This window comes from Phascolarctos cinereus, unplaced genomic scaffold (assembly GCF_003287225.1).
Source record: "Phascolarctos cinereus isolate Bilbo 61053 unplaced genomic scaffold, phaCin_HiC Scaffold_2;HRSCAF=192, whole genome shotgun sequence".
Lineage (NCBI taxonomy): Eukaryota > Metazoa > Chordata > Mammalia > Diprotodontia > Phascolarctidae > Phascolarctos > Phascolarctos cinereus.
The window spans coordinates 63,168,366-63,184,306 of record NW_027555625.1 but is presented as its reverse complement, the minus strand read 5'-3'; the positions used below and the strand labels follow the sequence as shown (position 1 = coordinate 63,184,306).

Genomic DNA, 15,941 nt, shown 5'->3' with positions numbered 1-15,941 from the left:
AAAGGAGCTGGAGAGAGAAATACCAAACCACTCTAGTAGCTTTGCTAATGAGACCGCAAATGGGATCTGGAAGAAAAAGCAAGGAACTGAAGAGCTTCAAGAGGTGAAAGGTCATAGAAGTCTCCAGAAATTGGGAGTGAGAGTGGGTAGGTTGTGTAATTCAAATTTTGAGCCTTGACACTTCAGGTGAAATGGTGGGGGCAGCTCAAACTGGCTTTTGTGAACCCATTGTCATATTTGCCACTGTAAAATCAAAAAATGCTACCATTCAGGGCTTGATTTATCCTTCTGTTAATTGTGTAGACTTCAGTGTTGGAAACAGTGTTACTAACAAAGATCAAACTAAGAGCATGTCATGGATATATTTGTTTGTGTTTGTTTTCCAGAGAGGTTGTTATTACACATTTACCAGCATATCACTGTTGGATAGATATCTTTTCAGATGTCTTCTTTTTCCTTTATATATTCAACCTAATTATTTTTTTCAAATATGCCTAAGACAAAGTCTGAGGAGAAAGTCCTTTAAGTAACACTTAGCCCCAGTTTCCCTGAAGTGCCCTTTGGTCCGGTTCTATTTTGTATTGAAGGCCAGGCCAGGCGTCTGATTAGGCATCACCAGAAGGCTGTGCAGAGGGAAAGGTGTGGAAGACTTCCCTGCTGCCCGAGATCCTGACTTTGGGTGTCTTTGGCATTCTGATTCAAGCCCCAGGTAAGCAGCTTTGCCAGGCTGATCCAGAGTAGGGGTTGATTACGAGGGGACATGGGAGGAGTGCTTTGGTTTTCTCATGGGAGATACAGGACTTGTGCATTGTTTTTTCTCTTGTTGCCTTCACTGACTGATTGGGTGGGTGGTCTGGGATTGAAGGATTATTCTTAGTTTGATTTCAGGAGGCCAAACTTAGTTTGCAGCTAGGAAATTGCTGCCCTCTCCAAGTGTTACTTACAAAAAGTCTTCTATCAGCTGTTGGTGGGTTGGGGAGAGAGGAAAAGCTGAGTGATTTTCAAGGAGGTAGACAAGAGTGAGGTTTGGGGGCTGATCCTTTTTCAGACTGGAAGCAGAAGCTCTGAGTTTGCATGAGGAAATGTGGCACAGCTTATTTCTTGGTTTTCTCTTTCTTCTTTTTTTGGTAAATAGTATTTTAATTTTTCCAAGTACATGTAAAGATAGTTTTCAACATTCATATTTTTTCCTTACAAAAATATATTTACTAATACTGGCATTAACAATGAGAGCAAAAAGACTTTTTGTATTATTGCTATATAAAATACAAATTCTTTTAAAATATTGTTTACTTTGTCTCATTCTTTTAGAACTTCTATTTTGTGTATATTTTATGATGTACATGATATATTAGCATAGTAATATATCAGTTTTAGAAAATCTATAAAGTATATTAAACATTTTAAAAATTATTCAGGTAACAAATATCTTTTCATTAATATGCCCTTCTTAGTACCACTCCTCCATTAGGCAAATTAAAAGCAAAACAAAAATAAAATATATCTTTTAATACATATCTACAAAGTCTGAAAAAACCAAATTCTTACATTAACTGTGTCTGAAAACATAGGTTTTTTTCTGCATTTTAACTTCATCACCTCTCTCTCTTTCAAGAGGTAAGTGGAATATTTTGTCTTCATTCTTTGGATTAATGTTTTATCAGAATTAGTTAGATCAGAGTTCGAAAGTCTTTCCAAGTTGTTTTTCCTTAGAATGTTGTTGCCATTGTATAAATTGTTCTGGTTCTACACACTTTGCTCTGCACTCATTCATAAAGGCTTTCCTGGTTTCCACTGAAATTGTCCATTTCATTATTTATTATTGGCACAGTAATATCCCAAGTTCTTCAGCCATTACCCAGAAAGAGGACAGTTCTGGCTACCACGAAGAGCTACTGTAAATTTTTTTTTGTGCCTATAGGTCCTTTTCCTCTCTCTTTGATCTCTTTGGGGCATAGATCTAGCAGTTATATTGCTAGCTCCTGGGGTATGCACAGTTTGGCAACTTTCTGGACTTAGTTCCAAATACTTCCTAGAAAGGCTTGACCAAATCACAGCTCGAGTAACCATGCACTAGTCCTTTTCTTCTTTTTGCCAGTTCGACAAATTTGCTTTAATTTGCATTTCTTTAAGGATTAGTGTTTTGAACATTTTTATATCATTTTTGATAGCTTGGCTTTTTCCCTTTGAAGGTTTTCTCTTCATATCCTTTGGCCATTTATCTATTGGAGAATGGTACTTAGAAAATAATTTGATTTAGTTTCCTATGGATCTTGGAAATAAGGAACTTGCTTCAGAGATTTCCTCCCCCTACATTTATAAATTTTAACAATCTAAATATGAGATCCTTGACCAGTGACAAATGAGTGGACCGACCATGGGAGCAACGGAATTGTACCAATCTTGAAATCCTTGCTATAAAAGGAATCAGAAAGCCAAAAGTGGCTGACAGGTTCTTCTTGGAGAGGAGGTGGAGTGGGGGGAGGGGGGGAGGGGAGGGTAAGAGATAATGTTCTAGAAAGGTGAATTTCAGAGTTCTAGGTCACGGAGGTTGAACATGGGTGATGCTGAGATCAGTAATAACAGCTAGCATTTATAGAGTGTTTTAGGATTTGCAAGGTACATAATGCATTATCTCGTGTGTTCCTCACAATAACCCTGGAAAGTAGGCACTAATATTATCCTCTTTTTACAGATGAGAAAACTAAGGCAGGCAAAGGTTAAGTGACTTGCCCAGGATCACACAGCTTATAGGTGTCCAAGGCCAGATTTGAACCCAGGTCTTCTTGACTCCAGGCCTGGTCTTCCATCCATTGTGCAATCTAGCTGCAATCATAGATATGATGTGTGTGACAGAGGTGGAGTGAAGGTATAGATGTAAAATTTGATTAGCTGGGAGGCTCGAACGGCAACATTTGTGTCTAAGTCTTCCACTGTAAGGGCAGGGGTTGGGATAGAGGAAGTCTGTGAGCCAGGTAGTGATCTGCTGGAGAAAAGAGGAAGAGTGATGTAGGTGCCAGGAGACAGAGCAGATAGCCACCCCAGACATCTGGACAGGGTGATTTCCCTGGAGAGAGTGAACTTTAAAGGAAAGGCAGCTCAGTGCTGGCAGCAGAAGGACATCTTGGAAGTGGCAAAATGGAGCAGCCAAAGTGTTCGACTTGGAGACAGGAGTAGCTGCATTCCAATCCTGCCTCAATTATCTAGCTATGTGACCCTGGGCAAGTCATTTAACCTCTGCCTGCCTCAGTTTTCTCAACTGGAAAATGGGGATAATTGCTCTGTGTCTCAAGATATTTGTGAGGATCTAATTAGATAATGTATACAAAGTGCTTTGTAGATCTTGCAGTTCTATATAAATGTTAGCCAATATCATCATAGTTTTTTTTTAATAATAATAATATTAGTTCAAGAGAGGCATGATATGGATTAAGGTACTTAGATTCTCCATACAGTACTGCAGAGACAGTCTATTCTCAGGGAATTCAGGCTTCTGTGACAGCAAGAATACAGAACTCTCACAAATTCAAGGGGGCAGCTAGGTGGCACAGAGGATAGAGTCCCAGGGTTTCAATGAGGAAGACTCATCTTCCAGAATTCAAATCTGGCCTCAGACACTTCCTGGCTGTGCAATCCTGGGCAAGTTACTTAACCCACTTGGCTTGAGTTTCCTCATATGTAAAATGAGCTGGAGAAGGAAATGGCAAACCATTCCAGTGTCTTTGCCAAAAACAAACAGACAAACAAAAAGCAAATGGGGTCATGAAGGGTCAGACACAACTGAAAAACCACTGACTAGCTTCAAGTGGGAAAAGGCCACAGAAGTCTCCAGAAACTGGGAGGGAGAGTGGTTAGGTTGTATAATTCTAATTTTGACCCTTGACACTTCAGGTGAAATGGTGGGGGCAGCTCAGACTGGCTCTTGTGAACCCATTGCCAAATTTGCCCCTCTGAAACCAGAAAATGCTACTGTTCAGGGCTTGATTTATCATTCTGTTGCTTGTCTAGACTTAAGAAAGTGGTGGAAAAAATTACTAATACAGATTAAATTTAAGAGTGTGTCATGCACATATTTATTTGTTTTTGTTTCCCAGGACGCTTGTTATTATACATTTACCGGCATTTCCCTGCTAGATGGATGGGTTTTCAGACCTGTCTTTAGCCTTTAGGAATACAATCTAATTTTTATTTTTCAAATATGCCTAAGGTTTTCAGGAGGAAGTCCTTTAAGTAGCCCTTAGCCCCAGTTCCCCTGCAGTGCCCTTTGATGCAGTTCTTTTTCTATTAAAGGCCAGTCCAGGAATCTGATTAGGCATAACCAAAAGGCTGTGCAGAGGGAAAGATGTGGAAGACTTCCCATCTGCCCAAGGTCCTGACTTTGGGGGTCCTGGGCCTTCTGATTCAAGCCCCAGGTAAGCGGCTCTGCCAGACTGACCCCTAGCAAGGAATGATTATGGGGGACAAGGGAGGAGTCCTTTGATTTTCACATTGGAGATATGGGGCTTGTGCAATGTTCTTTCTCTTCTTGTCCTGACTGACCGCTTGGGTGGGTGGGCTGCGGATGAAGGATTATCGCTAGTTTGATTTCAGGAGGCCAACCTCAGTTTACTGCTGAGAAATTGATGCCCTCTCCATTTGTGTTATGTCCAAAAACTTTTTTATCAGCTGCTGGTGGGGTAGGGAGAGAGAGAAAGCTGAGTCATTTTCAAGGAGGCAGATAAGTGTGAGGATTGGGGGAGGATCTTTTTAGACTGGAACTAGACCCTCAGAGTTTGCATGAAAAAATGGGACCCAGCTTTATTCTCTCTCTCTCTGTCTCTCTGTCTGTCTGTCTGTCTGTCTCTCTCTCTGTCTCTCTCTCTTTCCTGTAAGTAGTATTTCTCCAATTGCACGTAAGGGTAGTTTTCAACATTCATTTTATATAAGATTTTGAGTTTCAAATTTTTACTCTCCCCCTTCCTCCCATTCCATGTTCCCAAAACAACAAGCAATCTGATATAGGTTACACATGTGCAATCATGTAAACATATTTGCACATTAGTCATGTTGTAAAAGAGGAAACAGAACAAAAGGGAAAAGCCACAAAAAGACAACAAAAAAGTAAAAATCATATGCTTTGATCCACATTCAGACTCCTTAGTTCTTTCTCTGCATGTGGATAGCATTTCACTTCATGAATCTTTTGGAACTGGATCATTGTATTGCAGAAAAGAGCCAAGTCGATCATAGTTAATCATTGCACAATGTTGTTGTTACTGTGTACAATGTTTTCCTGGCTCTGCTCATGTCACAGCATCAGTTCATCTAAATCTTTCCAAGTTTTTCTGTAGTCTGCCTTCTCATCATTTCTTATAGCGTAATAGTATTCCTTTACATTCACATACCACAACTTGCTCAGCCATTCTCCAGTTGATGGGCATCCTCTCCATTTCCAATTCTTTGTCACCACAAAAAGAGCTGCTATAAATATTTTTGTACATGTAAATCCTTTTCCCTTTTTTATGCTCTCTTTGGGATACAGACCTAGTAGTGGTATTATCAGTCACAGGGTATGCACACTTCGATTGCCCTTTGGGCAGAGTTCCAAATTTTTTTTCCAGAAAGGTTGGATGAATTCACAACTCCAACAGTGCATTTAATGTCCCAATTTTCCCACATCATCTCCAATATCCATCACTTTCCTTTTCTGTCATATTAGTCAATCTGATAGATGTGAGGGAGTACTTCAGAGTTATTTTAATTGGCATTTGTCTAATCAGTAGTGATTTAGACAAATTTTTATACAGCTGTAGATAGTTGTAATTTCTTCATGTGGAAACTGTCTATTCATACCCTTTTACCATTTATCAGTTGGTGAATGACTTGTATTCTGATAAATTTGATTCAGTTCTCTACGTATTTGAGAAATGAGGCCTTTATCAGAAATACTTGCTGTAAACACTGTTTTCTATCTTACTGCTTTCCTTCTAATATTTGTTGGGTTGGTTTTGTTTGTGCAAAACTTTTTCATTTAATGTAATCTCAATGATGCATTTTGCATTTCATAATGTCCTCTATCTCTTGTTTGGTCACAAATTATACCCTTCTCCATAGATCTGACAAGTAAACTATTCCTTGCTCTCTTAATTTGCTGATGGTATATCCCTTTATGCCTAAATCATGTACCCATTTTGACCTTATCTTGGTATATGGTGTGAGATGTTGGTCTATGCCTAGTTTCTGATGTACTATTTTCCAGTTTTTGCAGAAGTTTTTGTCAAACAGTGAGTTCTTATCCTGGAAGCTAGAGGCTTTGGGTTATTTCTTTATTTCCATCCTTCCAAACCCCTATGATTATAGAGGAGAAACTGAAGGCCACCTGATATATGTTAAAGTCACTTGCAGACATTTTACATAGGGCTATACTTTGATCTCCTTTGACAAAAGGGGAGTGTCAATATTTCAGAGGCACACTTGACCCTTGCCTTTCTGATCCAGGCAAATATGGCTGTGTGCCCTGACAGTTGAGCAGTCTCTAGCTCTTGGGCTCAAGGATGAAGAGCTGGAAGGAATTTTAAGTACCATTGAATTCAATGTCCTTTTCCCATTTAATCAAAAAGGGGGAACAGGCTAAGGTAAGAGAAAATAATTTAACAAGTTCTCACAGGCAGTAAAGGCGAAAGCTATGATTTGAACCCCTATCTTCTGAGCCCAAATGCAGGCCTCTGTGCATCCAGCCTCATCATCTACTACTCTATTCACATTTTTTGTGTTGTTGCTCAGTAGTTTTTCAATCATGTTCACCTCTTGGTGATCTCATTTTGGATTTTCTTGGCAAAGATACTAGAGTTGGTTTGCCATTTCCTTCTCCAGCTCATTCTACAGATGAGGAAACTGATGGCAAACAGGTGAAGTGATTTGCCCAGGATCACACAGCTAGTAAGTATCTGAGGGTGGATTGGAACTAAGAAATATGAGTCTTCCCAACACGTACTGCAGCCCCTTGTAACTACTTTCCATCTGCCTTTCTTCTCCTGCCATCTTCTGCCTTCCTTCTTTGTCTATTGTCTTTCCCATACCTACAAAGTACTTCCCCTAGTCTAGATCTGTTGAAGACTCTTCATTAAAGACCTAGCTTGGGCACTGCCACTTGCAGCAGAGCTTTTCTTGACCCTCCTCATATCTTTTCCTAGCTCTTTGCCAGGAACCATCTTTTATACCTCTCCCTTGTATTCCTAGTTATTGGTGCATGGGTCATTGTTCTCTAGGAGAATGGAAATTCCTGCAATTTTATCCTCAATTCAGAGCTGAGGGCATTGCCCATAGTGTATGCTCCTTAAGTCTTCTATCAGTTGGGTCATACTGTTAAACTATATGGCACTGATTTTAGCTCTGTGCTTTCCTAAGCTGGGCTGCGGGTGGGATTATTGGGAAGTAGTGGTTTTGATCTTGAGCCTCAGTATCCCCAAAGCTGGATGGACAGCTCCTGAGTCAGTGGCAGACCTGTCTCAAAGTGCAAATGGCCCTTCTCTGGAGTAAGTTCTCCATCACTGGAGATCTTTAAGGGAAATGAAAAGAATCATGGCAGAAATAGGATGAGGCTTACATTCCCATCTAATGAAAAAGTGGTCATGGTGGGGGATTTAGAAGGCGCATTTGGACATCACTTCAGCCCTCTGTCCCTGAGGATTTCTGTCCCTTTTGTTCACAGGGCATCATGCAGATGACCTCATCAGGACCACTGAGTCTGGACAGATTCAAGGGACTCAAATCAGTATCAAGGAGATTGACAAAGCTGTCAATGTTTTCCTGGGAATCCCCTTTGCCAAACCCCCTGTGGGGGCCCTGAGGTTTTCGCCTCCACAACCATCAGATTCCTGGAGGAATGTGAGAGATGCAACTACTTTTCCACCTATGTAAGCACCTTCCTCTCTCCTTTTCTTACCAGATAAGCCCAGGGCACCATCATGTCTTACTCACATTTTGTATCTCTTGTGCTCTGCACACAGTATCCATTTGTTAAGTATTTTTTGAAGGCATGAATGTTCCCTTGGCTCAGATAATTGCTTAATGATAACAGTTCATGTTTGTTTGGATTTTAGAAAATAACAGACTTCAGAAAAATACTGCGACAGTATACATATTGCTACAGATAGGGAAACAAAGGCTAACAGAGATTAGAGGCAGCTGAGTGGCTCTCAGAGGATAGAACACAGCGCCTGGAGTCAGAAAGACCTGAGTTCAAATCTGACTTCAGATACTTACTAGCTAAGTGACCTTGGGCAAGTCACTTCACCTTCTTTGCCTCAGTTTCCTCATCTGTGAAATGAGCTGGAGAAGGAAATGGCAAAACTGTTTCTAGTATCTCTGCCATGAAACCTCATGCAGGTTATGATGGGTCAGACAGGACTGAACAACAACCGAGATTAAGTGACTCACCCAAGGTCACAAAGTTAGTAAATAACAAAGCCAGAACTCACAGACTGATAGGCTCAGAAAGCTGGAGGTCATCGAATGTTACCCCTGGTTTTGTTTTTAAGCAGTTTTAAGCTGTTTACTTTGAAGACCTCACTTATTCCCCATTCCCTACCCGGGCCTCTCTCCTACCCCTCCAACCTAATGCTCCTCTGTAACAAAGAAAATCAAACTGACACGTTGGCCAGCAGTGATGCTCTTGTTAAAATGCCTCTAGTCATGGTCTGTCTTGGTCTATCTCGACTTTTATCAATCTTCAGAAGGTTTTCTGAGTTCCTCACATTCTTCCTCTCTTTCAGTGCAATCACATTCCAGGACATTCACTCACTTTATTCATTCACATTCACATTATAATTATCATCATCATCATCATCATCATCACCATCATCATCATCATCATCATCATCATCATCCCCATGTGATTCTATTCAGATCATTCATCTTTTGTGTTTTCCAGGTGTTTGCAGGATGCAACTCCTTTAGAAAAAATGACAAGGACCATGAAAGTAAACATCCCTATTAGTACCATTTCTGAAGACTGTTTGTACCTCAACATCTATGTTCCTGACCATGCAAAGGAGGGGGCTGGATTGCCAGTAAGCCAGATCTCTGTACCTTTCATAGTGGGGAATGAGAATCCTAAGGTATAAACTGCATGGGACCTTGGAGGTCACCTCATCCCACCATCATGGGAACAGTCATCCTCTCTATATCTCTGGCAAGTCATCTACCCTTCTCTGAAGTTCTCCTGGTCAGGGAACTCACTAGTTCTCAAGGCAATCCACTCTACTTCTGGGTAACAACTCACATTTTTAGCAAATATTTGCTTCTATGAGGTTAACGTCTGCCTTATACCTTCAAGGCATCTAGGTGGCACAGTGGATAGAATACCAGGCCTGGAGTTGGGAAGACTCATTTTCCTGAGTTCAAATCTGGCATCAGACACTAACTAACTGTGTGACCCTGAGCAAATCACTTCACCCTTTTGCCTTAGTTTCCTTATCTGGAAAATGAGCTGGAGAAGGAAATGGCAAACCACTCCAGTATCTGTGCCAGGATAACCCCAAGTTATCATGGGTCATGGAGAGTTGGACATTACTGGAAATAACTGAAATAACTTCAAGGAGTTGGTTCCATGATCTGGGTTGATAGCAGTTTCTGCTACAGATTAGTATTGCTAAAGGAACAGAGCAAAGCATTGAGAAAGTGTGACCTTCCAAAAACTTCTTGATCCTGTCCAGAGCTATCATCTCATTGCTGTAGGGAACTTTACTGTGTGGAAACTCTCTCTATTGACAAGGACAGGCACCTCTTTTATAACTTAGACTCTTGGCTTCTCTGGTGTACTGAGATGCTAAGTAACTTCTTTATGGTCACATATCTCATGTGTGCCCAAGGCAGGACTTGAACCCAGCCCTTCTCACTCCAAAGCTAGCCCTCTATCATCTTCACCAGGCTTCCTTTCTTAAAATAAATGATACTGACTAAAACTGCTCACATGTCATCTCCCCATGAAGCCTTCTCTGAACCTCAACAAACCAACATTCAACTCAACAGCCATTTGCACAAGCCTGGAGCCCTTCTCCTCAGTGCTGGGGACACAAACAGAGGTGTGGTTTCTCTCACCTCTGAGCTATCTTAAAGTTATTTTGGCTCTTCCTTATGGCAATTATCATGTACATTATGACACTTAGTACAGACAATGTTTTTCTGTCGTTTTTCGGTTGCGTCAGATTCTTCATCACCCCATTTGTAGTTTTCTTGGCAAAGATGCTGGAGTGGTTTGCCACTTCCTTCTCCAGCTCGTTTTACAGTTGAGGAAAGTGAGGCAACCAGGGTTAAGTGACTTACCCAGGGTCATATAACTCAAAACTGAGGCCAGATTTGAACACAGAAAGATGAGTCTTCCTGACTGAAGGCCCATCACTCTATCCACTATGCCACCTAGCTGGCCCAAAACAGAATACAACAGCCTGTATTATGGTTTTTGATCCATATCCTATCCTTGCCCTTTCCTTGACTGAAAGTACTTTGAGAACAGGGTCCTAGTCTTATTCAAAATACCCATCACAGAGCCTTGCACATAGTAGGTACTCAATAAATGTGTTGAATGAATGAATATACGGCAAAGACAGAGCAAGTTCCTAAATATAGGATTATCAGAGTTGTTTTATTAAACGGGTTTAGAGTTTGGAATACTCCAGGGCTTGGGGGATTCAAAGACTGGAAGAAATGCCACCCATGCTGGCCCTGCAAAGGGAAATAATGAATGAATTTCCATTGCTTCCAGGAGACTAAGGGGCACCTGGAAGGAAGGAATGAGCTGGGGTGGGTGTCAGGTTGCCTCATTCCATGGAGCAGCGACCTTTTTTACAAGAGAAACTGAGCTTGCTCAGGCAAAGCTCAGAAAGACTGGGTTCAGACCAATTATACTAGAAAGAATGGGATCTTCCAGTATTCTTCATTGTTAGTATCCTAACAGTTTATATTTTATATGGAGGGTGGGAAGGGAGATGGGTGTAGTAGCAACCAAACCACAGAGTGTAGTGAAGGACTTGAAGTGAGAATTTCTGAGGTCCAAGCCCAGCTCTGCCACTTACTAGCTGTATGACCTTTTCCACCTAACTTCTCTGGGCCTCAGTTTCCTCATCTGTCAAACGGGGGTACTGTACTAGGCAGTCTAAAATCCCTTTCAGCCCTAAAACCTATGATTCATAAGGAGCTGATGGTACCAGGAAGATTCCAAGGAGGATCTGAACTGCCTCTGAGTCAAGTCAAGTGGGCTCTTGCCTGAGATGTTCTGATGCATATCCTGTCAGCTCTTGATACACAGTATCTTGATAAGTGAATTCACTCACATGTAGAGCTACTTTAACATTGGTCACAGGCATTGTACTAAGTGCTGGGGTTACAAAACAAGAAAGCAAGATAGTACTACTGTGTTAACCTAACCCCAGGTTGCTGTACTGCACAGCAATAAAGCCCATGGTTACATTAGCTTTCCAAGTACCTATTTTCTGTAGTGTCCTACTCTGAAGCTACCTACCCCTTTCACTGTGCACTCTAGAATGGCTGCTTCATAAGTAACAAACTTGTTTTCATCTTTAACCCCTTCCTTTCTTACCCCTTCTAGCTACTTGTACCCACCAAACCCTGACTTTTTCTGATGACACAGCTTTCCTGGTGACAATTTCCTGCACTATTTGCATTTTCAGTAATACCTCCATCACTGGGAAGCCAAAATACTCTTTGTTTCCCACTACCACTTCCAGACTCTCCCTTTACCACAATCAGTCAGCAATGTCTCCTTCTTTGAGGTTCATTCAATTCATGTTCATAACCCAATCAAGATTCTAGTAGCTGTAATTTATCACACAATACAGTACTCTCCTGTTGAGCAAGGGAGTGGCAGAGCCATGCTTGGTGGGATTCGTTCCTGTAAAGAAAACCATGTCTGATTCCTGCAGGTGATGGTGTGGATCCATGGTGGTGGTCTCGCTTTTGGCACTGCTTCCATATATGACGGTTCAATATTGTCTGCCTCCCAGAATGTGGTAGTGGTCACCATCCAGTACAGGCTGGGCACCCTTGGGTTCTTCAGGTGAGATTTGACCCCAGGAAAAAGTGAGTATAAGTATTTTTTCCCTGATAAGCTCCCAGATCTCTGAGTGGTTCGATGATGATAAACATAAATTCCTGACTAGACATCTCTCTTACCCCCTCCCCCTTACCTTCCCACAAGCTAATCATGACCTGCTAGAAAAAGTATGAGATTTGTGGCCAGAAGAACCAGTTTCAAATTATGGCCCTACTTCTTATGACCAATAAATTCACTTCTCCATCAGCCTCAGATTCTAGAAAGAAAGAAAAAGAAAGAAAGAAAGAAAGAAGAAAGAAAGATAGAAAGAAAGAAAGATAGATAGATAGATAGATAGATAGGTAGATAGATAGATAGATAGATGGGTGGATGGACAAATGGAGAGACAGATGGATGGATGGATACACTAGCTGACAGATAAGAGGGCAGATAGACCATTTATTAAGCACCAGGCACTGTACTAACTGCTGGGGTTACAAAACAAGAAAACAAGATGATCCTACTTAGTTAACATAACCCCAGGTTGCTGTACTTCATAGCAATAAAGCCCAGGGTTACATTAGCTTTCCAAGTACCTATTTTCTGTAATGTCATACTCTAAAGCTAACTACCCCTTTCACTGTGCACTCTAAGTAACAAACTTGTTTTCTTTAACCCTTTCCTTTCTTATCCCTTCTTGTACCCACCAAACCCTGACTTTTTCTGATGACACAGCTTTCCTGGTGACCATTTCCAGCACTATTTCCATTTTCACTAGTGCCTCCATCACTGGGAAGCCAAAATATTCCTTGTTTCCCCCTACCACTTCCAGACTCTCTCTCTACCACCATCATTAAGCAACTTCTCCTCCTTGAGGTTCATTCAATCCATATTTATCACCCAATTAAGAATCTAGTAGCTGTTTGCCATCCTCATGGACATTCTCCTTCCTTTCTCAATGAGTTCAGCACCTTCTTTTCAGTCTTTTTCTCTTTCCCAACTCCCACTTTCATATTGAAGGACCGCAACATTCATCTTGATGTTCCCTTCAACATTCTAACTCCCCAGTTCCTCAGTGTATTCCTTTCTCATAACCTACTCTTCCCCCCCACCTCAGCTAGATGCAGAGATGGTACCACCCTTGATTTTACCCTGACTCATGAGTATTCCACTTCTATGTTCATTAACTCTGAAATTCCTCTATCTAGTTATACTCTCTTATCATTCCACTAGATCCTCTGCCTGCTAAGCCCTAACCCTGTTCTTCATACTCACCTTGACCTTCAATCTCCCCACCCCTCAGTTCTTTCCCAAGCAATCCCCCCTGCCTGGTCATATTCTCTCCAATTCTCCATCTTAACTCCTTAGTGAACCACTTCAATTCTACACTGAACCATTATCCTAAGACAAATCTTTCCCTGCCAAACCTCAGTCTTGGATTACTCCCATCAACCATTCCTTTTGCTCTTCTTTGCATACTGCTGAATGAAGCTAGAGAAAATCATGAAACCATGTTGCCTGCATCCATGCAGATTAATGTTACATAATCTTAACTGAATCCTTACTCTGGTAGGCAAAATTTTTGAACCTAAATAATCAATTCACTGTCTCATTCACCAGAGTGGCTTTTCTAAACCCGTTCATGCCTCCTCAAACTTCTCGTGGCTCATCTTCTCTTCACCATCTCAACTAGAGCCTTGCTTTCTATTTTGCTGGGGGAAAAATGAGCCACTCACTGCACTCCCTCATATCCCCTGCTCCTTATCTCACATTGATCAGATGCCTTCTGTTATTATCTTCTCCTTTACGTACCTTACGTGAAGAGATGGACATTTTCTTTACTTAGGCTCATCTTTCTACACACACAAATTATTCCATTCCATCCAGTCTTCTCCAGAAGATTGCCCTTTCTATCATTCCCACTTTCAAGATTCTTTATCTTGCTCTCCCTCTCTCTCTCTCTCTCTCTCTCTCTCTCTCTCTCTCTCTCTCTCTCTCTCTTCTCTCCCCTCTCTCTCCCCCATTCCCCCTCCACCCTCCACTGGCTGCTTCCCTACTACCTACAAACTTGTCCTTGTCTCTCCTCTACTCTCAAAAAACTTTACTGGATCTATCTATCCAGCCAGCCAGCCATCTACTCATCCATTCCCACTAGCTATCATCTCATACATCTCCTCCATTTTATGGCTAGACAGCTTGATTCTTTTTTCTTACTCTCTTCAGCCTCTCCAGTCTGACTTCCAGTCTCCAGACCAGAGACCTATAGTATCCCATCTACAACTATCTCAAAATGCATGTCCCACTATAAACTCAATATTTCCAAAACTGAACTCTTTCCCTTTCCCACTAAGCCCACCCCTCTTTATAACTTCCTCATTATTTGTTAAAGGGGCTAGTATCCTCTCAGTCACAGGCTTGTGATCTACATGTCATTGTTCACTACTCACTCACTTTCCCCCTCTATCCAATATGTTGCCAAGTCTTATTGATTCTACCCTTGTTACATGTCTCATATACACTCACTTCTCTCTTCTGACACTACCACCCCTCTAGTGTAAGCTCTCACCACCTTACACTGGTACTAATAATACCTGCTTGGTTGGCCTCCTTGCCTCTTCTCTCCCTGCTCCAGTTCATCCTCCACTCAGCTGTCAGTGATCTTCCCACAGCACAGGTCAGACCATCACCACATTACTCAGTCAATCAGTCAGTCAACCAGCATTTTAAAGCACTTATTATATGCCAATGACTATCTTCAGTGCTTTGGATACAAAAGAAAGTCAATTCCTACCTTCAGGGAGTTTAATTCTAGTGGGAGACAACATATAAATAGCCATATAGATTCAAAATATATACAATGTAAAGGAGAAGTACTCTCAGAGGGAAGTTGGGACAATTGTGGTTTATGAAATACATTGTGTCATGTTGTTGTTATAAGTGATAGGACTCCATGCTGGAGTCACAGGGTAAGTGGTCCTATGGACCATAAAACATTTAAGAAGTAGCAGATAGCCAGTACTGTCACAAGCCTTGACTTATTCTGATCCTGTGACTTACCTCAGCTCCTGAATGGACTCCCAGCAAACTGCATGCTCTGTACTGGCACCCACTCTTGGAGTCCCTGAGTACTGCATCAATAAAGGATCCTGGGGAACTTCCCTAAGTTTAAGATTGCTCTCACATGTGCTGATTGTTCCAACCAAACCTCTCTTTAAGGGATAAGACTGACCTGCTCAGTCCCCACTCTGAGTGTGTACTCTCACCAAGATATTGCCACTGTACAATTCTCCTGCATATGAGTGCCATGAATCTCTCTGTCAATGCAGGTTGCTATATAATGATTGTGTGTGTGTGTGTGTGTGTGTGTGTGTGTGTGTGTGTCTTTCTTTTTGCCTGCTTGGTTCACCACATGGTAATAAAGCTCATGCTTCTCCTAGCTTCCCCAGAACCAATTTTCTATAAAGTCTCAAATTGGGGTCCTTGCTCTGGAAGATCCTAGCAGTGTGAGGGTGGGGGGGGGGAGAGGGAGGAGGAAGGGCTAGATCTGTTGAAGAAGGTGGGATTAGAGCTGTCTCAAATTCCTAGTAAGTGTTATATATCTGAGGCAGGATTTGAACTCAGGTGCTCTTGACTCCAAGGCCGCTACTCTATCCACTACACCCCCTAACTGCCCTAGAACAGTAGTATTGCTGGATGACGGAGTTCATGGAGAGAAGCCTGGCCTCCTCCTACCTCTCCAGTTTTCTCATACTCTTTCATATTCTCTACCTCCTTCTTCATCCTTGAATAAGATATTCCATTGAATCTCTTCATTTTCACTGCTCTTCCTTCTGGCTTCCTTCAGGACTTGGTGCTAATCCCACCTTCTGCAAGAAGCCTCTCCCTGCCTCCCTTACTGCCAGGGCCTTCC

At 41.7% G+C, this 15,941-nt stretch overlaps 1 pseudogene across 1 annotated transcript in view; it reads left to right on the top strand.

The window, feature by feature from the left end:
- The first annotated feature begins 596 nt into the window (after positions 1-596).
- LOC110210441 (pyrethroid hydrolase Ces2e-like) overlaps positions 597-15,941 on the top strand; it is a 32,611-nt pseudogene continuing 17,266 nt past the window's right edge. Inside the window, exons 1-5 of the transcript XR_013484538.1 lie at positions 597-709; positions 4,291-4,412; positions 7,691-7,895; positions 8,912-9,050; positions 11,922-12,055. The product of XR_013484538.1 is annotated as a pyrethroid hydrolase Ces2e-like (transcript). The remainder of the gene's footprint in view (positions 710-4,290; positions 4,413-7,690; positions 7,896-8,911; positions 9,051-11,921; positions 12,056-15,941) is intronic.